This window comes from Cynocephalus volans, chromosome 2 (assembly GCF_027409185.1).
Source record: "Cynocephalus volans isolate mCynVol1 chromosome 2, mCynVol1.pri, whole genome shotgun sequence".
NCBI lineage: Eukaryota > Metazoa > Chordata > Mammalia > Dermoptera > Cynocephalidae > Cynocephalus > Cynocephalus volans.
Genome location: NC_084461.1, coordinates 204879016 through 204902168, shown reverse-complemented (window position 1 = coordinate 204902168; position 23153 = coordinate 204879016).

Sequence of the window (23153 nt, the reverse complement as noted above, 5' to 3'; positions counted from 1 at the left end):
AAAGCCAACCCTTCCATTTGGGAAATTAACACCAAATTGAGGTTCTCTTCCTGCATTTATTTTCCAGACCAGGAAGAGACATAGGTGGGGTTATAGTTTAACAATATAGGCTGGTAACTTTCAGTGAAACAAACCAGATGACATTCCAGTAAGGCAATTAAGTGGTCCTGTCAACAACAGTTTGATCTTAGCAAACATTCCTTCTTAACAGCAATTTCTCAGTATCTTTACATAACAATCAGTAACTAGTCTGTCTTTGAGCCAGCAACCTGCAGTGTCACAATTTTTTATCTTATACCAGAGACTTATAGCCTGAGTAAAATTTCCAGTCCTCTGCAAGGTCAATATTTGAAACTGTAAGACTTTGGAAAACCAGGCCCTGTGAGGTACATATGCTTTTTAGTATATTCTACAGGTCCATTATCTGTTTTAACTTGATTTGGAATCCCCATGGTGGCAAAGGCAGAAAGACAGTGTTTTTTAACATGTTTAGCAGTTTCTCCTGTTTGGGCAGTGGCATGAATAAAACCAGAGTAAGTCTCAACAGTAACGTAAATATTTAAGACATCCCAAAGGAGAATAACGAGTGACTTTCATTTGCCAGATTTCAGTACCTTTTATTTCTTGAGGATTAACTCCTCCAGGGAAATTAGATTTAGAAAACCTCTGACAATTGGGAAAATCACAAACAATATCTTGAGCTTGCCTGTAAGAGGTCTGATGCATGTTAGCCAAAGCTCGTGCACCCTGATGAAAAAACTGATGAGAACCAATAGCTTTCTGTAAAACATTATTATACATAACAAAGTGATCAGACATATCATTTCCAATTGATAAAGGGCCAGGAAGACCAGAATGAGAATGCATGTGAGTTACATAGAAAGGATGATGTCTTTTTTGAATAAGTTTTTATAAGTGTCCAAACATTTCAAATAAAAGAAAATCATTTCCCTCATGGATAGATGCATCTTGAGTTACCTGTAAGACTTCAACTTCTAGGCAAAGTCAGCTACTAAATTAAGTGGCTGATTGTAAAAATGTTGTAAAGCTGCAATGGCAGCTGCCAACCCAGCCCCCCTAGTGGACCCACAATGGACAGCAACAAAATGCCTCTAGATTCCCTGCTCCCACCATGCCACAGATCTCCCTCCTGATCCACCAAAACTGCCGACAAACACAACCAGCACCCGAGGGAAGGGAACAGGGGACAAACAGGATTCCAACTGCATGGGAAACACTTGGAGTCCCTGCAAGACTCTATCATGGGGTAATGAGAACTGCATCTCACCAACAAAATCAACCATAGCCATCTGCAAAGACTCCGATCGCTCAAGGGCAGTGCAAAAATCAGCCCCAGAAAGACCAGGATTAACAACATCAGGATCACACCCAGCAAGCACTGACAACGGTGTCCACCCCCAGTGAGCAGCCAAATACATTGTTCCAATTCAGTATATAATTTCCTTTTTTGTTGATGGGGTAAGAAAATCCATTCAATGACTCCTATTTGAGGAACAAATTGGCAAAGCAAACCTGTGGGACTATATGGGGTGTTTAAAATAATGAAATGAATGACTTGAGATTTAACAACACGTATTAATTGTCTGGAATGTAAAAAGGATTCAATCTGTTTTAATTCTAATTCTGCTTCTTCAGATAAGTAATGAGGGGAGGGCACATCAGGGTCTCCCTTCAAGGTATTAAACAAATGTTGTAATTGATAAGATGGAACACCCATAGAAGGATGAAGCCAGTTAATGTGGCCAAGTAATTTTTGTAAGTCATTTAAAGTAAAAGGCTCCTGAATATGGAAGAGATGTATTTTGTGGCCATATATTTCTCTGAGTGATCAAAGAACCAAGGCATTTCCAAGGCTCCTTTTTTTGAATTTTATCTGGAGCTACTTGTAAACCAGCTTTACTAACTTGTTTGACTAAATGTAAATGAACTTGTGATAGCAGTTCTGGATTGTCATGAGCATTGTCAGTTTGAAGACAATTAGTAAAATCTGTATAAGGCTCAGTGGGTCCCTGTCTAACAGTAGCAAAAGATTTAGTGGGAGTATTCCAGGGACTATGCAATAGCTCTAAATGTCCCATTTGTAACTGTTGCTTAACCAGTAAAGTAGCTTGATTTAATTTCTCCCCTTTAAGACGCCACTGTTCCACCCAAACCAGAGGACCAGGGGTCCATTGTAATTTGACTGGTGGGACTGTGGCCGTGGCCATCATGATAAATTTTGAAGGAGATGTCCCAATATAAATATCCCATTGAGCCGGGAGGTCTTGGCCCCATAGGGTTTGAGGTAGATCTGGAGCATAAGGCATAATGGAGGCAGTTTGTCCCCCAGGGCCAGTACACAACAAAGGATTTTTACTTTGATAAGGAATTTTGAACCTGCCTAATCCATCAAGTGTAACTGGTGAAGAAGTTACTTTCCAAAATGGAGTCCAATCCTTTTTAGCAATTATGGTAAGATCAGCCCCCAAATCTGTAATTAATTTTTGTTCAACAGATAATGTCCAAAGTGGCTGAGTCTTATCTAATCTTTGTATCAAAATCACATCAGGGGAAGCAAGAGGTTGGAGTTTAGATTTTGTTTCAGGAATTTTGTTCCAAGCCTTATGGCTGCTCTAGTTGTTTGATCAAGTAACGTGTCCATGCTAATTTGAACCTCATTTCGTAAATTTTTGAGTGAAATAGCATGTAAGGCTTCCCGATATTCTTGTAGCCATACAGTATATTGAGCAGGAGTTAAAACAGTTTTTCCAAGTGTTTTCCAATGCCAAGGGGTCCTATTATACCCATTAGCAATTGATTCTAAGTATCCCTTAGTAAAAGTACTATGTAAGCCATCTTCTGTTATGCTCTTTTTAAATCTTTTGAACAAGGCCTCCAAAGGTGGAGATGGGGGGGGGAGGAGGAGGCAAGGATTGTTTTTCATCCTTTTTAACGGCATAAACACATTTTTTCCTTTTGTTAAGGTTATGAATCATTTTTAAAGCAATTTGACAAAATTTCCAAACCACTATAATCAATAATAATTTAGTTAAATGATGGTTAGTTACTTTATAACCTACTGCCTTAAGGAGACATAGAAGGGATCCAATTAAGGTGGCAAAATTGACGGTCCAGAGGTCACTCTCTCCCACAAATCAACCAAATTTACAACTATATGAATGTAATATCAGCCAAGCCGGGGCCACTGGAGCTCAGGGGAAGAGGAGGAGAGACCAACGGAGTTCATGAAGGCAGGAGAAGCCATGATGAGAGAAAGAAAAAGCTGCTCTGAGCATTTCGGGCCATGGCTGCTTTAAGGCTGGAGCTGATGAGCGCATGGAGCAGGAGCCGGCATGAGCCGTGGCTGTGCCCTTCAGATGGAGTTACTTGGAGGCACCAGGGGAGAAGAGGGCCTTGGTGGCCCCCAGGACAGCAAGACCACTAATAGGGTTCCTGTGGACCCACGCAGGAGTGAGGAGCCAGAACAACTGAAAAAAGGGAGCCACTCAGAGGCTGGTGAGTCATTGCAAGGGACCGGCTCAGGGCTCATCCCATGGGAAATGTTTGCAGCATGGGCGGTGGGGGAGACGTGCCCACTGGGAGAATACTGGGACACAGTAAGGACAGTTGATCTGCCCCCCAATCAACACAGGATCACTCAGAGGAGACTGGTCAGAAATGCAGAATTGCATGGGGTGCAGTTTGATGAAAAAACTCAGGCCCAGATCAGAGATTCTACAGAACACAGATCCACCGGGTCTCTGGAGAGCCGGAAGTTCCTATGAGGTCAACCATTAAACCCTGAGCTGCACAAAAAGCCTTCCCTAGGGAAACAGCAGCAAAGTAGAAATTTAAACAACCACACACTCAAGTACTGGTTCCCACAGGAAGTTCCCCTGTGTTAGAAGCAAAGGACAAAAAATTAGTTCTGGCCCAGGCACACCACCAGCACCTTGGGGCCTGCCATGGAAGCATGGATCTGGGGACCGGGCTCCTACTTCCAGGCAAACTGCACCAGTACCTCGGGGCTGGCCTGGGGACCTGAAGCATGGAGAAGGTGACTGGACCCCCCCCACAACCAGGCACACCACGCCAGCACCTTGGAGCCTGCCCAGAGACCCGAGGCAAGGAGAAGGGGACCGGACCTCTCTCCCACAACTAGGCACACTGAGCCAGTGCCTTGGGGCCCACCCAGGGACCCAGGATATGGAGTCAGGAACCGGACCACCCTCCCACAACATGCCTGGCACAACATGCCAGCACCTTGGAGCCCACCCGGGGACCCAGGGCACGGATAAGGGGACTGGACTTCTCTCCCATAACCAGGCACACCAAGCCAGCGCCTAGGGGCCTGCCCACCATCCCGGGGCATGAAGGGGACCAGACCACCCTCCCACAACCGGGCACAATGTGCCAGCACCTCAGAGCCCACCCAGGGACCCAGGGCATGGATAAGGGGACCAGAGCTCTCTCCCACAACCATGCACACTAAACCAGCACCTTGGGTCCCACCCAGTGACCTGAGGCACGGAGCCAGGAACCAGACTCTCCTCCCACAACAAGGCACACCATGCCAGCACCTTGGGGCCCACCTGGGTACCCAAGGTATAAAGAAGGGGATCGGACCCTCCTCCCACAACCAGGCACACTGTGCCAGTACCTTGGGGCCTGCCCAGGGATCCAGGACATGGAGAAGGGGACTGGACCCCTCTCCCACAACCAGACACATGGTGCCTGCCCCTTGGGGCCTACCCAGGGACCAGAGGCATGGAGAAGAGGGCCAAACACACCCCACAACCAGGCATACCACGAGTGCCAAGGAGCATGCCAAAAACAGCACCTCCTCATGGGTGACCCACCATAGCCACCACAATAACCATGGCTGCTGCAAAAGTGGCAAGAAGCCATAGCCACCACGCAGATGGTCCGCCAACCACTGGAGTGCATTCACTCAAGAAGAGTCACCAGCACAGACAAAGAAAAGAAGAGGATGTCTCTTTCCACAAAACCCATTTCAGACTGACAGAAGAAGCATCTGCTCTATGATAATATTGGGGGACCTGATCACACCTCTCAGAATTGGACAGATCATCTAGGCAACAAGTTAACAGAGTAACCATTACTCTTTCAGAAGGAGAGAAGAAATCTAGGGCAATTAGAGGGGGGAGAGGGAATGGGGGAAGGGGCGAAGTTGGACAAGGGGCATAAAGAATAATTATGATTTGTAACAATATATATGCTAGTAATATTGATTTAACCAACATATCTCAATGTTCAACCCCCAAAATATGTATAATCGATTTTGATTCAATAAATAAAATAAATTTAAAAATAAATAAATAAATAAATCTTTCAAACAAGGAGAATGGGAGCTTTTCATGTCTCGACTGAATCCCAGTTCCTACAACAGGAAAGACATGACGAGCATCAACTCCCATGTTATGTCCTTCTTTAAGACAGGGCTCCATCAAGGGAATAAATGAGTTATTTGCCTCCAAAGGTGGAGGTGGGGGAGAGGAGGAGGAGGAGGAGAGAATTGTTTTTCATCCTCTTTAATGACATAAACATGTTTTTTCCTTTTGTTAAGGTTCTGAATAATTTTTAAAGAAATTCAACAAAATTTCCAAACCACTATAATCAATATTAATTCAGTCAGATGGTGGTTGGTTACTTTATAACCTACTGCCTTAAGGAGACATAGAAGGACAGAACTATGTTGAACTTCCCTCTTAGACAGTAAACTACCCATAATTGCAAGAATAGACAGAGAGCTGAGAGAGTAAGAAAGCAAAACTTCTGGGCAAAGCCCTAGCTAGACACTGCAGCAAGCACGCAGTTGCTTAATCAAAAGCCACCCCTATGACCCCCTTTACCAGGGTGAGTCCCTCTTACCAGGATTTTCCTCTTGACGAGATGAGTAGATGTCCTTTTCCTTTTTTCTGGGCATCTTTTTTCTTTTCCCCCCTTTTGTAGGGGCCTCCCTTTAGTCAGGATGAGTGGCAGACGTCCTCTTTCTTTTGTCCCTTTTGTCGGGGACTCCCTTTTGTCAGGATGAGTGGCAGACATACTCTTTCTTTTCCTTTCCAAGGCTTGGCAGGTCGGTCTCTGATCAGTGGACCCAGAATTTATCACATCGGGGTCACCATTTGTTGCTTTGCCTCCCATGGATTTGTCACCCCTTTTCCCTTGGGTGATGGAGCTGCCAAAGATTACTCAAAGCCCATCTCTTCTGAGCCATGAGAAGCCCCCAAAAGGGGTTAATCTCCCAGAACCCTCAAGAGTGAGGCATTTCTTCCATTTGGGAAATTAACCACGACTTGGGGTTCTCTTCCCGCATTTATTCTCTAGACTAGGAAGTTACAGGAAGAGAATATAGGTGGGGTTTTTGCTAAGTACAGTTTAACAAGTTTAACAATAGGCATTCCATAATGCAATTTTCAAGAAGTTAAGTTGATCCACCAACTAAAGCTTGATTTTAGCAAACATTCTCTTCTTACAGCAATTTCCCAGTATCTTTACATATCAATCAGTAACCTGTCTGTCTTTCAGCCAGCAACCTTGCTGTGTTACAATTTTTTATCTTACAACAGAGACTATATAGCCTGGGGAAATTTTCCTGTCCTTTGCAAGGTCAGTATTTGAAACTGCAAGGCTTTGGATAACCAGGCCTTGTGAAGTACATTTGCTTTATGCACACTCTACATATTGAACACCCATAGTCCCACCATTCATTATCACTATTTTTGTATGTTTTCCTTTAGGTCCTCTTTCAAGGCACATGTAATAGTTTATATTAAAATATTTTTTCTGGGCTGGCCTGTTAGCTCAGTTGGTTAGAGTACAGTCTTGCAATAACAAGGTCATGGGTTTGGAACTCCAAACTGGCAAGCTGCCAAAAACACTTTTTTTTTCTTATTACAAAAGTAGTAAGTATTCAATACAGAAAATTTAGACACAGATTTTAAAAAAAGTGAAAAATCACATGTAATTCCACCACTGTTAGCAATTTATGCATGCATCCTGCAGATATATTTCTCCACATTTACTTTTTTTCCTAGACAAAATTGAGGATTATCCTTTATATTTAGTTTTGTACCCTTTATTTCTTTTAACTCAATATTATAACATGTGTGCTTTTTCTCTTCATTAACAATTTTTGGCTCATTAGAATCTCCATGGGAAATACTTCTGGAGTCCAACTCTCATTCAGACCGATACTGCTTTAGGTTAGAGGAGGGAACCATCACAACACATTGCCTGCCTTGGCAGAGTTTACATTCTGGCTAGGGAGAGAGGGCAGTGTGAAAAGAAAACTAAACACACAAATAAATATATCATCACAATTTGGAGAAAGTGTCATGAAGGAAGTAAACAAAAAGGGTGTAGTGATAAAAACAATATTGGGGGGTGGGATTTGATAGGGCTCTTAGGGGAGACCTGTCTAAGGAGGTGGCATTTAAGCTGAGACCTGAAGGATGAAAGAGGATTATCATCAAGAAGAGACCAGGGTAGGCTTTGGAGCTGGCATGGAAATAATCTTATAGATGTAACTGGACCCTGTTAAAGTGATGTTGTTCAGTCCGAGGTGTGGCCGAAACCAGAGGCATTGCTGGAGCCAGAACAAAACTCCTAACTCTTCATCCAGAGCACTCTGCCCTTAACTGCTGACCATGTAGTGTAGACTCCACTGGGCTGAGGAGGGGACAGCCACAGCTGGCATCATGGGCTTGTGATCTCACTCAGAAGAGCCCCACACTTGGAGTTTAATTCTCTGCTGCCACCGTCTTGGAATTCTTCATGATATCTTTGTACTGGTGTTTTGTAAGTGAAGTCCCATGGAACAGTGGAACAGAAGAGATACCCACAATATGTGTGTACGCTGCAGTTTCTTGCTGCCTCATTCCCATAAAGCATTTTTGATGCCCCGTGAGCACAGAATTCCAGTGCACCGAAAATGCATATTCAGCAACACTCAAAGCAAGTACAAGGTTAAGTGGGAGCTATGGTTTGAATGTACGTATCCCTCCAAAATTCATATGTTGGAACTTAAACCCCACGTTGCTGGTATTAAGAGGTGAGGCCTTTGGAGCCCTCATGATTGGATTAGTGCTCTTATAAAAGAGGCTGAAAGGAGCTCCCTACTACCCTTTGCCCTTCCGCCTTCCGCCATACGAGGACACAGCAACAAGGCACCATTTTGGAAGCAGAGAGCAAGCCCTCTCCAGACACAGAAACTACGGGTGCCTTGATGTTGGACTTCCTAGCCTCCAGAGCTGTGAAAAATAAATTCCTGTTCTTTATAAATTAACCAGTCTCAGATATTTGTTATAGTAGCACAAATGGACTAAGACAGTGGGGAAGACTAAATGGGGGGCATTGACGGCTCCAAGAGGCCAGGCTTTCCATTTGAATCAGAGCTTGCTTTGAACACAGAAAGAGGTGATGGCTTCTAAGAAACACAAGTGACCAAGGAACCCTATCATATTCCCTGTACTTACTACTTTGCTGAAAAGGATGATAGAAGGAAAGGAAAAGATAGGCAACCCGTAGTTCTTTTTCCCTTCAGTCCTTCCTCACGCACCAGTAAGCTGGAGGTAGAGAGTGCTAGTAGGATGTGCATGTATCAAGAAGTGAAATTAAAAAGTTGAATTCATACCAGCCAGCTGCCAAAAAAAAAAAAAAAAAAAAGTTGAGTTTTTTCTGTGCAGTATTTCCACTGCTGTAGCAAAAACAAAATACATATGCATGTGTGAGCTACAACATGCAAATTGTGTAAATTTGGTGATTTTACAGTTAAATTCTCTCATATTTGCATTTAAAATGGGCATCACACAATATAAATGTGAATTACAAATTTTATGCTAATGATTTAAACTTATTTTTTCTTTACTTAGAATGACATCAAAATGCAAATAAATAGCAAATAGAAAACACATGACAAGTCCAGAGAGCGACCTTAGAAGAAAGGAAAAAACTTTATATTATTATTATGACTTTCAACAGCACTGTTCCCCCCTATCTTTTGTACAAGGGGCCCTTCATTTTCATTTTTCACTGAGTCCTGCAAATTACATAGCCAGTCCTGGGTGCAGCCAAAAGAGAAATCCTAGGATCTCTGCTTCTTAGTGAGGTAAAAAAGAGAGAAAAAACCCAACTGAGACAGCAGCACCATTTTCTTAGCTTTAGTACAAGAATGATATTAACAGCAACATGTACCAAGCCACGTCAAAAGCTGATGCTCAACTTTTTTTATTTAATTTGCCTTTGTCCATTCTCGTCTGAGTTAAAAAAAAGTTTTTTTTTTTTTTGGTCTTTTTCGTGACCGGTACTCAGCCAGTGAGCGCACCGGCCATTCCTATGTAGGATCCGAACCCGCGGTGGGAGCGTCAGCTGCGCTCCGAGTGCGCCACGGGCTCGGCCTAAAAAAAAAATTTTTTTTTTAATGTAAGAGAAACACAAGCTCTCTGTGGTTAATTCAAACAATAGCTAATGAAGTAAATAAGAGAAATTTTCCTTTTGGGGCTTGGTGAAATCACCCACTCCTCCCTGAAGGAACAGCTGCTAGTCTGTGGTTCTGTGCCCTTTTCTAGGGAGGCGATAACTAAGGTTCAGAGTGGGGAGCTGAGCCATCCACAGTGACCCAGCTAGTAAATGGAAGAATAGGGACTTGCACCCAGATGGGACAGGTCTACTCCCCATATTGAATGTGCTCCTCCCGTGCATTCAGCAGAGCCATTGATAACACCACGAGCATCACCAGTGCGTCTGGCCCAGATTTGGCTCTATAATGACAGGCCTCCGAGGCTACGTGGGAAATCCCAACCGGATATTAATTTCACCATTATCAATGGTCTTCATAATATTTTTGTTTTTAAAAATGATGATTCTGAGCAAAGAGATCAAGTGCATTATTAGTTCCTGTGATCTCAACTCTCAGATGAATTTGTGCAATTTAGTGCCTCCTAGTGCAGTTGGGTGGAAATTCCAAAGCAGGCTATGTTGGAAATAACGGATTTTGAAATGAATTTGACTGATATAAACACAATATTGGGTAAGGGAGCAGAACCTCCTGGGCAGAGACAACTTCAGATCATTTTTGGACCTCCCGGGCCTGGCACAGTGTCTCATCCAAGGTAGGTGTTCAATATGTTAAAGGAATTGAATTACATAGTCAGCATGCACAGATTTCTCTTTTTTCTTTCTTTTTTTTTTTTTTTTTTTGGCGGCTGAGCTGTATGGGGCTCCAAACCCTCAACCGTGGTATTATAACAATGCACTCTAACCAACTGAGCCAGCCCTACGGTACACAGGTTTCTCATCCTGATGTCCTTAAAAAGCAAAGATGTACCAGTTTTTCCAGGGATTTAGTGAAAGACAGCAAAGCTAGCCTCTCATTTATGAAGATGCTTTCAAGCTGAACAGCCATGACAAGATGTAATTGCATCAGGAAAAGCCCTCATCTAATGAGGTGTTTGCCCAGTTTATAACAATCCACATTTTCTGAGCCCTGCCCTCCTCCCACAGTGTGGGTCAGGGAAGCCATTTGGTAGGACAGGACTCCCTCCCTCCTCCTGGCCACAGGATGGCACCAAGGTGGACGAGGGACCTGAGTTGGGCTCATCCAGTTTTCTCTCCAGGGGATTTGGCATTGGAGCTCAACAGTTCTAGCAGTTTTTTGTGTGGCTGGGATGAGGAACATGACAAAATTTGGGGTCCATGGTGTAGCCATCTTCTGCCGTGAGCTGGAGGAATAAGAGAAGGCCAGTCTACAGAGGGCAAGAATGCTCAGAGGAAAGAAGAAATGAGGGCCGGCTCCTGGATGCCACGTTTGCATCATGTGATCCTGCCTTTGACCAAAGCTAAAATTGGTGGCGGATCCAAGTCTGGCCAGTTAGTCCTTCCCTCAGGAATTTGGCGAGAGAGCCAGTCTTTCTGTGTGGCTGGAACAACACATATAAAACTGGGGAGGTGGAGAGCAGGCAAGTTCTTCCCTTCCCTCCAGACCAGAGATGTAGAGAAGCTGTTCTGCAGCCTGGGAAAAGCAAGTTAGAGACAAAGGATGGAGAGAAAGGACTTCCTTGGTCCCCAGAGTGCTCTTCTGTCTGCTTCTAGGCCTGCTGGCATTCCTGCTTGTGGGTTCCGGGAGACACCCTGTGTCTTTCAAATAGAGTCCTTTTTACTTTGGTGCTTGAGTTGACTTTGTTACGTACAGCCAAAAGAGCTCTGATTCCCAGGGCTCCTGACTCCTTCCCATGTCTCCTTCCAGGCCTGCTGAGGCCCTGTTACTTTGGGGTTTAGTAAATGTGACATTGCCCTTCTGGAAAATTCATTTTTTGTTCACTTAAGCTAATTTGAATAGATCTTTGCTGTTTGTTTCCAAAAGAGCTTTAATCAAAACAATACATGTTTCGGGCCGAGCCCGTGGCGCACTCAGGAGAGTGCGGCGCTGGGAGCGCAGCAACGCTCCCGCCGCGGGTTCGGATCCTACATAGGAATGATCCGTGCACTCACTGGCTGAGTGCCGGTCACGAAAAAAAAAAAAAAAAAGACCAAAAAAAAAAAAAAACAATACATGTTTCTATTGGTGAAGGCACAGACATATGCCTGTGTGTATGTGGAAGTCAACATTAGATAAAGCTCCCCAGTCCCAGTCAAGATGTCATTTTGTGTCTTTGTTTCTACTGGCCTCTCTGCCCCTTGCACAATCTTTAGATAACCCATGTGGATGGCTAGAACTGAGGAAGTGACTGGGGGATTTCTCCTAAGAAAGCAAAGAACAGAATTTGGGGGGATCTGAGTTTCAGTCTTGGCTCCATGCCTTAGCTTCAGACTTTGGACAAATCCTAAACACCCCTCTAACCTCAGTCTCTAAAATAGGAATAATGATCCTTACTTTTCTGATACCAGAGTTATTGGGTGGCCAAAGAGTATAAAAGATTCAACAGCGTAAAGAACTATTATTTTATAATGACTAAAAACGAATACATGGTTATGTAGAAAATTCCTGAAAGTAAAGAATAGCAGGAAAAGGAAATTAGAAAAAAATTCACTCATAGTTTTGTCCCCCACTCAATGCCACTGGTAAGATTTTGCTGCACGTCCTCAATTTTTGTTCTATGCCTACCGTGCCTGCCTTCTTTTTTTCTGCCAAAATGGAGATCCTACTTTTTATAGGAAGTGGTAACCTCTTCTTTAACTCAATAACAGTTTGTGAATATTTTCATTTTTAATGGTTGCATAGAATTTCATCCCAGAATGAATCTTAACTTTCATAACCAGTCTCCCTTTGTTACAAGACCTCACGCTGTACATGGTGTTTGTTTAATGGTGGGAAAGGCCAAAGATACTGGGATAATGATCAAAAAGACTTCATACCACTTGAATTTTAAATGCATATGTGAATGTATGATCTATTCAAATAAACAGATGGATACAAGTCTTTAGAGAGGAGTTGAAATCTGAGACAACTGTTGAAAAAATGGGCAAGACTTTTTTTAGAGGAGATAAATGTAGGGAAAACGGAGTTCCCGTTATAGAAATAGCACAAGCAAAGGCATAGAGGCAAGAATTATGGAACATATTTATTTATTTAGAAAAAGACCTAAAGTCAAAAGCTAACAAGTGACAAAGCCAGGGTTTAAACCCAGGCCTGTCTAGCCTAAGTGCTCACTAGTAACTAGTCCTTTTTGCAGGGATCTGGGTCCTCCTGGATTTGGGGCAGGTTGCTTCCCACTCTGGGTCTGTAGAACGGAGGAATTGAACTAGATGATACCTAAGGCTCAGCCCAGGATTGCTTCCTGTGAGTCCAAGTTCTGATTCATTGCAATTTCTTTGTCAGCCACCTTGGGTCTAGTAGATCAGATGAGCCTGCCAAGGGTGGGGTCTCTGCTGGGGTTTCTAGGAATTTCTAAGAAATCTGAGTTTCTGGAGGCTACTAGGGACTTGTGCTGAGGCCCAGGCCCCATCTCAGATCACTCCTGTAGTGGGGGTATAGGCTGCAGGCTCAAAGCATTTGACACTGCTGCCCAAGGTCATATATTACATCCCATCAGCAGAGAAGAACTCACCCGTGAATCCTGGGAGCAATTTCCAGGCACATAAAATGACAAACTATGAGTCAGAGGACTCCTCTGAGAACAGCCATTCCAGGAATGATAAACTGGGGGCTGGAAGGCCCATTCCAGCACACTGGCCTATTTCATTTGGCCAGCACAAAGTTTATTGAAAATTTTGGACTGGTTGCCATTCAAAAACGGGAGATTTCCAGATTTCTAGAGTCTCATGAAAAATTGGAAGACCTGACAACACTGAGCCCACTTTCCCAAGACTGGCTGGACTCTGTTCTCCCTTTTGCTGTGGTGCCTTCTTCAGCCCTGTAGTTCCCACTAAGCCCACACATCTCACCAAGTTACCCTCGCCCCTGGAGGTATGTGAGTTTGAGACCCCTCATCTAGGTCAACTCCCTCATTTTACAGATGAGGGAACTGAATGCTAGAGAGAGGAAGAACTTAACTAGGATGGCAAAGACTGGAGACTCCACCTGGGTCCCCGGTTCCAACTCCCAGTCCTCTGTTTCTTTCAGAGCACCAGCCATGAACCAGAAAACCAGGTGTTGTGCATGATGTGAAGTTCCAGAGCCACTATATGCCAGGTACCTCGCATAAAATAAAATAGCAGTTCCCACTGGCCTGGTGCCTCCAGAATCTCATGTAACCCTATACATCCTCCCCACCATCACCCCCAGGATTCTAGTACAAAGCCAGGTTTGGAAATCACCTGGCATTGGAATATACTACATTCTCACCGAGAAGGGTCTAGAAATACCCTGCGGCCTTTCTTCTTTACCACTCAGGATTTGGCTGTGGCTTCCAGTAGGAAGCCTGCTCTGATTCCCTTAGGCTAGGTCCCATCATCCCTAATAATACTTTTATAATCCCTGTGCTTCCCTCATCACCTCATTTAACACTGAGTTACAATGATAACAAAATAGCTGCCATTGATTAAGCATTTACAACGTACATAGTAATATTCTCACTGATCTCTATAAGAAGCCCTTAGGCTCTGGGACCTTAAGTAAGTAAGTTTGCCCCAAATCACAAAGCTGGAAATAGATCCAGACCTCCTTGACAAAGAAGCTGATGCTCTTCCTATGCTCACTTCAGTTGCTAGAAATGGATTTAAGAAACAAGTGAGGATTTAAGAAACCCTGAGGATATGGGTTTACTCCACCACTTTGACTTTCCATGTTCTTCACATGAATGTTGCAATGTCAGGTCTGCATGGGTGGTAGCTGGGGAGTTAACCTAGGAAGAAACCAGAAGGAGCTTGGCAGTGGTTTTGTAAATGTGGACTGTGGATTGAAAGCTTCTGCTTGTATCTCTACCTACCCCTCACCCTAGGCTGGGCCTGAAATGAGAGACCATAAACCAGCTTGGACTAATGCCAAAGTTCCTGAGCTGAAATGGACCTCAGGCTCAGTTAGCTAATAATTTTTATTTTAAAATCTAAGTTTTGGACTTCCGAATACATTTCTGTTGTTTTAAGCTCCCCTTTCCCCCCAAAATCTATTTACCTCTCATTCCCAGTAGAAAACTCCTTGAAAAAGCACCATTGGTCCCACAATCTGTCTTCTTCCATTTTTAGTCTGACACATGAAATCAGACGATCATTTTAAAACATGTCATGTTTGATGTGCAAGATGTTCATCTCAGTGCTGACTATAGTAGCAATGAAAAAGAAAAAAAAAAAAAAAACCACACACAAAAAACAAACTAAAACACAACCTAAATGTCCAACAGTAGAAAACTGGTAAAGAATCAAGATCAAGATGTAACCAATCACTCAGTTGGAAAGCTCTGCAGCCAGCAAAAATAATATTCATATTTACTTATTTTATTTATAATGTTTATATAATACCTTGAAAAGTACTCATGATATTTTGGGTTTTCTATTGCTTTTCAAAAGACAAAAGTAATCCATTTATATTGTAAAAATAAAATAAAATAAAACACTATAGATGTACTTGAGGTAAAAACCGAAAGTGTCCCACAAACACACCTACCTCCAAATCCCAGTGTTAACATTCAATGTGTTCATGATTCATTTAAGAAGCAGCATAAAATTGTATATATTCATTAGTATTATTTAAACAAAACAAAAACTATGCATTGAAATAGAAAAAAAAAGACTAAACGAAAATACACCGACATTTTAGTACTTCTGTTTGGGTGGTGGGGCTGTGGGTAATTTAATTTTTTTCTCTTTCTTTCTGCTTTTCTTCATTTTCCAAATTATCTTTTAATGAAAAAATAAACATTAAAAATAAAAACAGTATATACAAGCCAACAAAAAATAAATATAAATAAAAACAATCAACATAATCTTTTCTCTTTCTTTACTTAACCCAAGGACCAGTGCTAGTTCAAGTTTCAGCTTGTATGGAATTTGGCTGCATCCAAGCCAGGCTGATCACCCTTGTGGCCAGCTATAATTATAACAACTACCATTTTTGAGCCAGCTTATTGGTAAGGAAACAGACTCAGAGAAGGGCACTGCTCTGGGAAGATTCTCAGATAGAGACCCAGCATGGATATCCATGGAAGGTCCTCTTTACCCACATCTTGTAGTCTCTCCATTGAGGTCCATTCAGTTCAACAAACACAAAATGTATTGAGTACCTAAAGTGTGCCACGCTGTCTATCGTATACAAGAGTCAGAGAACAGGAGTGACTTAGGGACCATTCTGCCTTCTCACAGTCTGGTTTTGCTGACACAAAGTGCTCAAAGTTGATGCAAACTTCACCCAGGAATCTTGGCTAAAAAGCTTAACTCACCCAACCATTACCACCACTGTTTGTGTAATCAGCCCCTACTGTTGGAACTTAGATGGTTTCCGCTTTCATTATTAAAAACAGTATTCCAGCAAACATTCTTGAACCTACATCTTGGAGCAGAGCTGTACATATTTTCATCAGATTCCTACAGATGAAATTACTGGGTCAAAGGGTCAGTGTATTTCCATGGCTTTTAAAAAACATTGCCAAACCACTTTCCGGAAAGTTGCACCAATTCACCCTCCCAGCAGCGATTGTATGAGAACCCTGGGTCCTTCCAGTGTTATGTCAGCCATAATGGTGGTTAACAAAACATCTAACAGCTTGATAGCCAGAAATGATCTTTTTCGTTTATTCATTCAGTAAATATTTATGAGTGCCTTCTGTGTGTCATGGACTGTGCTGGGCAATGGATAGGCTATGGTGACAAGATAGTAGGAGTCCCTGTCATAAGAGCCTCTGTCTAGGGCCGAGCCCGTGGCGCACTTGGTAGGGTGCTGCGCTGGGAGCGCGGCGATCCTCCCGCCGCGGGTTCGGATCCTATATAGGACTGACCGGTGCACTCACTGGCTGAGTGCCGGTCACAAAAACAAAAACAAAAAAAAAAAAAAAAAAAGAGCCTCTGTCTAGTGGAAAAGAAGAAAATTGAGAGGTAATTATTATTTTGAGGAATAGTGGTGTTGGAGGTGTTGTGAAAAGGGAAAGGTAACAGGGTACTATTGGAGACACAACAGGATTTAACCGCTGAGGGCATCTGGGGCAGCCTCTTTGAGGAAGTGCATTTAAACACAGACCAATGGGGCCAGCCCGTGGCTCACCCGGGAGAGTGTGGTGCTGATAACACCAAGGCCGTGGGTTTGGATCCTATATAGGGATGGCCGGTTGGCTCACTTGGGAGAGCGTGGTGCTGACAACACCAAGGCAAGGGTTGAGATCCCCTTACCGGTCATCTTTTAAAAAAAATAATAAATAAAAAAATAAACAGACCAATTAGTAAGCTGGAGGTAGTATTTTGTTTTTATATATTTTATTTTTATAGATAATTTGTATTTCTTCTTCTGTGAGTTGCAGTCTTGTGCTCTTTGCCCATTTTTTTCTTTTAAACTTTTTTTTTTAATTGAGGTAAAATTCACATAAAAGTAGCCATTTTAACACACAATTTACTACACTCAACAAGGATTGAGCCTTGATGTTATCAGCACCGTGCTCGAACCAACTGAGCTAATCATCCAGCTTCTTTTTTAAAAATTAAATTATTTTGAAATTTTAATTTTTTAATTTTTTTGTTTTGAAATTTTTAAATTCACAAAATGCTTAAAAAGCAGTGAAATGAATACCTCAATTCTTGGGCTTTTTTAAAAAATTGATCTTTAAGAACTCTTTTTATATTAACTTTTTCTCTGTAACAGTAGCCAATTTGCTTCACTTGGCCATTTGCCTTTCAGTTGTGTGTATGTGATAATTCATCATCTGTCATGTTTCCTGCCCCTATGTCACCAGCAGCACCTTGACTTTCCTTCAGCGAATCAGAAACAAAACAGAAAATCTTCACAGATTAAAGTATACAAGATATAAAACAATTGCATATGAAGATTTGTTGTTGTTATTGACTCACTGAAAGAGAGTTAAGGCCTCTGCTGGTAACACAGAGGCAGGAAACATGGCTGATGATAAACCATGGCCCACAGGGTCCCCTGTCAGATCCCTGAGACCACAGCACAGAGGGGCTGAGATAACTGGGGTGGGGGAGGGAGGTGGGAACTCCTAAGCCTCCGCCTCCAGCAGAATCCTTTATGGAGCTCAAGGAGCTGGGCCTCCAGGGCAGGTGGATGATTTGCACCTCTTGCCAGTCACACAGGAAACCCACCTGTCAAGAAAGAAAAGAGGTCCAGGGTACAGTGGAAAGAGTCTCGCTGTTGGAGTCAGGGAGGCCAGCGCTCACTTTGGACTCTATCTTCCCCTGGTGCAGGCCTGGAGGAACCACCTACCTTTCCACTTACCTCGCTATAAAAAGGGGGCAATGATCCTACCCTCAGGGAAAAGCTCTGGGGACTAAATGAACTCCTGGCTCTGTTCACCCAAAACCTCACTGTCAGCAAGAGCCAGAGCTGGAACTAGAACTTGTGCCTGTCTGGCTCCAAACCCTGAGGTCTGTTCCTGCTTGAGGTGACGTGATTGCTCAACAAGTGATTTTGTTGCTCTTATTATTACAGAGCCAAACACAGCCCAGCATTGAAGACAGCAAAGGAAGTGTGTTGGCTTCACATACCTTCTAAGCAAGCTTGATAAAGGCAAGTGGGGTGGTTTCTTGTTGTCTGGCAGCAACTAGGGGGCCTCACTCCTGTGCTTCCCTCTATCACTTCCTCCCATCAGATCCTAAACAAAGCCTGGCAGACTGGGTTTTTGGGGAAAGCCCAACGAGCAGGAAGAGGTCCCCATGCAGCTCTGCCCTGCAGTACACTTTGGGTTTTCTGTTCTCTTCCTCATCTGGCCGTTCTTCAATTTCCTCATCTCTAAAATGGGAATCATCAGGGTAAGTACCTCATAGGGTTGTTATGAGGATTACAGAGGGTAAACCAAGGAGCGCTCTCAGCATAGCGCTCAACAAATATTTCTTGTTATTATCAGTGCCTTGTCCCTGCCCTTGAGGAACTTCAAAACATGTTGAAAGGAAAATACATTTTTATGAGACAAGATTATAAAGAGGTGTATAAGATAGGATCCAATAATGTTTTTTAAAAAGACAAATATTATACATATGTAGAAAGAGAAAAAGACCAGAAGGAAATGTTAGCAGCACTTAATTCTTGGTGGTAAAATTACACATGTCATTTATTCTTCTTTACTACACTCACAGGGATTGAACCTTGATGTGATCAGCACCGTGCTCTAACCAACTGAGCTAATCATCCAGCTTCCTTTTTTTGAAATTAATTATTTTGAAATTTTAATTTTTTAATGTTTTGTTTTGAGATTTTTAAATTCACAAAATGCTTAAAAATTTTTCTTCTTTGTGCTTTCATGCATTTTCTACATTTTCTGCAACGAACATATCACTTTTGCAATCAGAAGAAAAAAATATTGTGAGAGGAGCTATCACTTGGAACTGGGCTCTTGGAGAGGATGATCTAGGGGAAGTGGATTTGAGCAGGGCCTGGAAGGATGGGAAAATTTGAACTGGGGAGGGAGCCAGGAGAATCCTTTTTCGTGTGTTTCCTTGTTTTCTGTCTGTCTCTTCTTCCAGGCTGCAGGTTCCTTGAGGGCAAGGTCTGTGGTCTAGCTTGTTCACTGCTATATCCCTAACATCTAAAAAAAAAAAAAAAAAAAAAAAGCCCCGGTATTTAATAGATGCTCAATAAATACCAATCTAGGGAATGAATGAATGACCTTGACAGCTCCACTTAGCCTGAGAGACAAGGATGCTCTCAGTTCACTGTCCAGCTGGCGTGCTGCCAAAACTGAGGTGTGTGGTTTCCATGGCAATAGAAGAGGGCCTGGCAGGCCCGCAGCAGGAGGCAGACACAGGAATTCTGAGCTCTGCATCTTTTCAAGGTGTGGCTTAGAAATTGAGAACATGATGATGGGCTCTTTCAACAGATGCTGAGGGAAAAAGAGCTTCATAAATACGGTTGACTCAGTTGTTCACTGGACATGATTGTCAAATCAATCAATGAATGCTTGGGCAGGTAATCCAAGTTTTCAAAGGCTCTTGATGGTTGGTAGGTCAGGAACTTAAAAAAGTTTGGTTTCAGTCCTGACCCCCCTGGACAAGTTACTTAACCTCTCTTGGCTTTGGCATGCTCATTCATATAATGGGAGGTTTGATTAGCTCTAAAATTACTTATAAAAAGATGTGTGTGGTAGGAATGTAAAATGGTACAGCCACTGTAAAAACAGTTTGGTGGTCCCCCAAAAAGTTAAACAGAGTTATCATATGATGCGGCAATTCCACTCCTAGGTATATACCCAAGAGAACTGAAAATAGGTACTCAAACAAATACTCGTGCACAAATGCTCATAGCAGCACTATTCATTAAAGCCAAAAGGCCATCAATGGATGAATGCAGAAAGGCTGTACAGTTGTCCTCCGTTGGTATTGATGGGGAATTGGTTCCAGGACACACACCCCCTACCCCATGGATACCAAAATCTGCAGATGCTCAAGTCCCTTATATAAAATGTCATAGTATTTGCATATAACCTAAACAATCCTCCCATATACTTTAAATAATCTCTGGATTACTTATGATACCTAATACGACGTAAATGTTATATAAATAGTTGTTATACTGTATTGTTTTATTTGTATTACTTTTTTATTGTTATATTGTTATTTTTCCCCAAATATTTTCTATCCATGGTTGGTTGAATCCATGGATGTGGATACAGAGTGCCAAATGTATACCCACACCATCGAATATTATTCAGCCATAAAAAGGAAAGATGTACTGATACATGCTACAATGTGGATGAACCTTGAAAACATCATGCTAATGTGAATGAAGCCAGACCCAGAAGGTCACATATTGTATAACTCCATTTATATAAAATATCCAGAATAGGTAAATTAATAGAGACAGAATGCGGATTGGTGGTTGTCAGCGGCTAGAGGGACAAGGGAATGAGGAGTGACTTCTTAATGGGTATGGAGTTTTCTTTTGGGATGATGAAAATATTTTGGAATTTGATAGAAGTGGTGGTTGCATACCATTGTGAACATACTAAGTGCTAGTGAATCATACACTTTAAAATGGTTAATTTTGTTAATGTGAATTTCACCTCAATTAAAAAAATAAATAAAAGATGTGTCCTGAAAAACAGGTCTTTTTTTTTTTTCAAAGATGACCGGTAAGGGGATCTTAACTCTTGACTTGGTGTTGTCAGCACCACACTCTCCCAAGTGAGCCACGGGCCGGCCCTCTGAAAACATGTCTTGAAGCCTGAAGTTACAGAATGGATTCCTGGGAGCCCCAGAGATAGATGGAGGACCTTGTGACATCACCACAGCCCCCTCCCCACAGCACAATTACACTGTCAAGGTGTCATGCAGGAAAAAGCTCCAGCTGGGGTCAGAAGTGGGGTCTGGACCTGTCTCTCTGGCCACTTCCCCAAGGTGGGATCCTGGGCTACTCAGGCTCCTATTTGCAAAAAGCTTCCTATCTGCAAAATGGGGCTAATGCACTTTCCCTGATGTCCTCAGAGCACTGTGGGTGAGGGTCCTGACAGCTGTCTAGGAATCCACCTTCACAGAGTGAACCCTCTGGAAAGAAGCCAGTTATATCACCTCGTTTTCTAAGCATTGCAGACTGAGAGCCTGTTCCTGGTTCATGTGCAGCCATTGACCAGGTTTTGAAGCCAGTGGTGAGGAAGGGGCACAGCTGGGGTAACCGATTGGAATCCTGGCACCACCACTATGTGTGTGGCCTTGGGCAAGTCACTCACCTTTCTAGTTTATCCAGCGATAGATGGGAATATCCACACCCACTTTGGAGAAAGGATGTGTGTATACAGTAAGCACTCAGTAATCAGTCCTTTTACTCTTTCTTTGTGGCTGCTCCCAGCTGCATTCTCGACCACAAGGATTGCCTGTTCCCAGAATCTGCCCAATAAAGCTGTGGCTCAGAGAGTTTAAGCCTGAGGTGACACAGTAAGTTTGGGCTTGGAACACACATCTGGCTCTAGGACCAGGTCACTTTCCTCAAGCCTCTAAGGCTCACTCATTGGCTCCAACAGGAGTTTGGCACATCCTGCCCAAGGGAGGGCAGAAGTATGCAGGGAGAGAGAATGAGCTCAGAATTAAGCCCTGTACAGACATGATTTTCCAATCCTCATAAGTTCATGAAACAGGTGCTGTTGTCCCCGGTGTACAGGTTAGGAAACTGATTCAGTTTAAATGAAACTCCCAGAAGCCAAGTGACCGGCATCAGGACACACAACCAGAAGGAGGAGGTCTGGATTTGAACTCGAGTCCTCCCGCGGCGCCACGCCCGGAAGCCCCAGGGCGCGCGTGGCTTGGCGCGAGCCAGGCGCGCGGCGGTGGGAATCCCGAGCGGAGTTGGAAGCCTGGCACGTTCATTTGCATGCTAATACCCAGAATGCTTTTCCCCACACACCGCTTCTCTTAATGGAAGCGCTCAGTTTGGAACCGTGGAAAGTTTGGAACACATACTTCGCTTCCTCTTTGCAACTGTGGGAACTTCCCGCCCGCACACACGGTGCCTGCAGCCCGGACTCAGAGCCGGGAAGCCCGGAGGCGGCCATCAGCGCTTCCCGGTTAGGCGAACCTCGGTGTCTAACCCTCGCGCGGTAGCATCCCCGGGCGGGCCGGGGACAAAGCGCCCAGGCCTGGCGGCAGGGCCCATGACTAGAGCGCTCGGCGTCTCGCAGGGCTACGGGCTTGGGGATGCTTCGGGCTTGGGGAGGCCTGAGGGCGCTCCCCGACCCCTCCGGTACCCCTACCCTTCTGGGGACTGCTGGGGGGCCTAGGGGTCCCTGCTCCTGTCCATCGCCCTCATGCTGTTGCCTCCCTGAGCTGATGATTTCCCGCTCCCTGGGGCACGAAGCTCGGCGTGCGGTGGTTTTGGGGAGAGGCTGGGCGCTGGCCTCATCGCCCTAGCCCTAACCGGCGCGCAGCCCATTCGGTTCGGTCAGTGCGCGGGGTGCAAAAGCAGCTCCGGAGGTTCTGCCCCGGCCAGGACCTCGGGCCCTCTTTGGGGTTGGAAGCGGGGAGGCGGTCGCAGGCGACTTCTGGGGATTTCTCGCATCAAAGGAGGGCTCCAAAGGGTGGCCGACGCCCGCTCGACCTACAGGTTCGCATCGCAGGCTGGGGGGCCCGGATCTGCACCCCTCGGTTCCCCCCCACGCCCGATCGCCGCAACTCTCGGCGGGGAGGGGAGGGACACTGGGAGCTGGTTTGCTGGCTCGGCGCTTCGTTTGCATTGGTCGGGGGAGGGGGGGCTGAGACTGCAGCCCCCGGCCCCGCGGGCGGGGTGGGGAGGCGGGGGGCCGGACGGGGGCTCAGGCTGCGCTAGCATTGGCGGAGCTGGGCAATGGGGAGGGGGGGCAGGAAGCGGGGGGAGCGGAGTTGCGGGGGGGTTGTATAAATAGGGAAGGGGGGACGTGCATCCTCGGCTGGGTGAGGGGGGGTCGCTCGGCACAAAGAAAGTGTAAAGTTTGCAGCGCGGGGCGTCCCGGCCTGGGGATACGGGCGCGCACGTGCAGGACCGGGGGCGCCGGGGGCCCCCACACCAAGCTCGCCGTCTCTTTTTTTTTCCTGCAAGCGAGAGGGGGGGTGTTGTTGGTATCGCCCCCTCCTTCTCC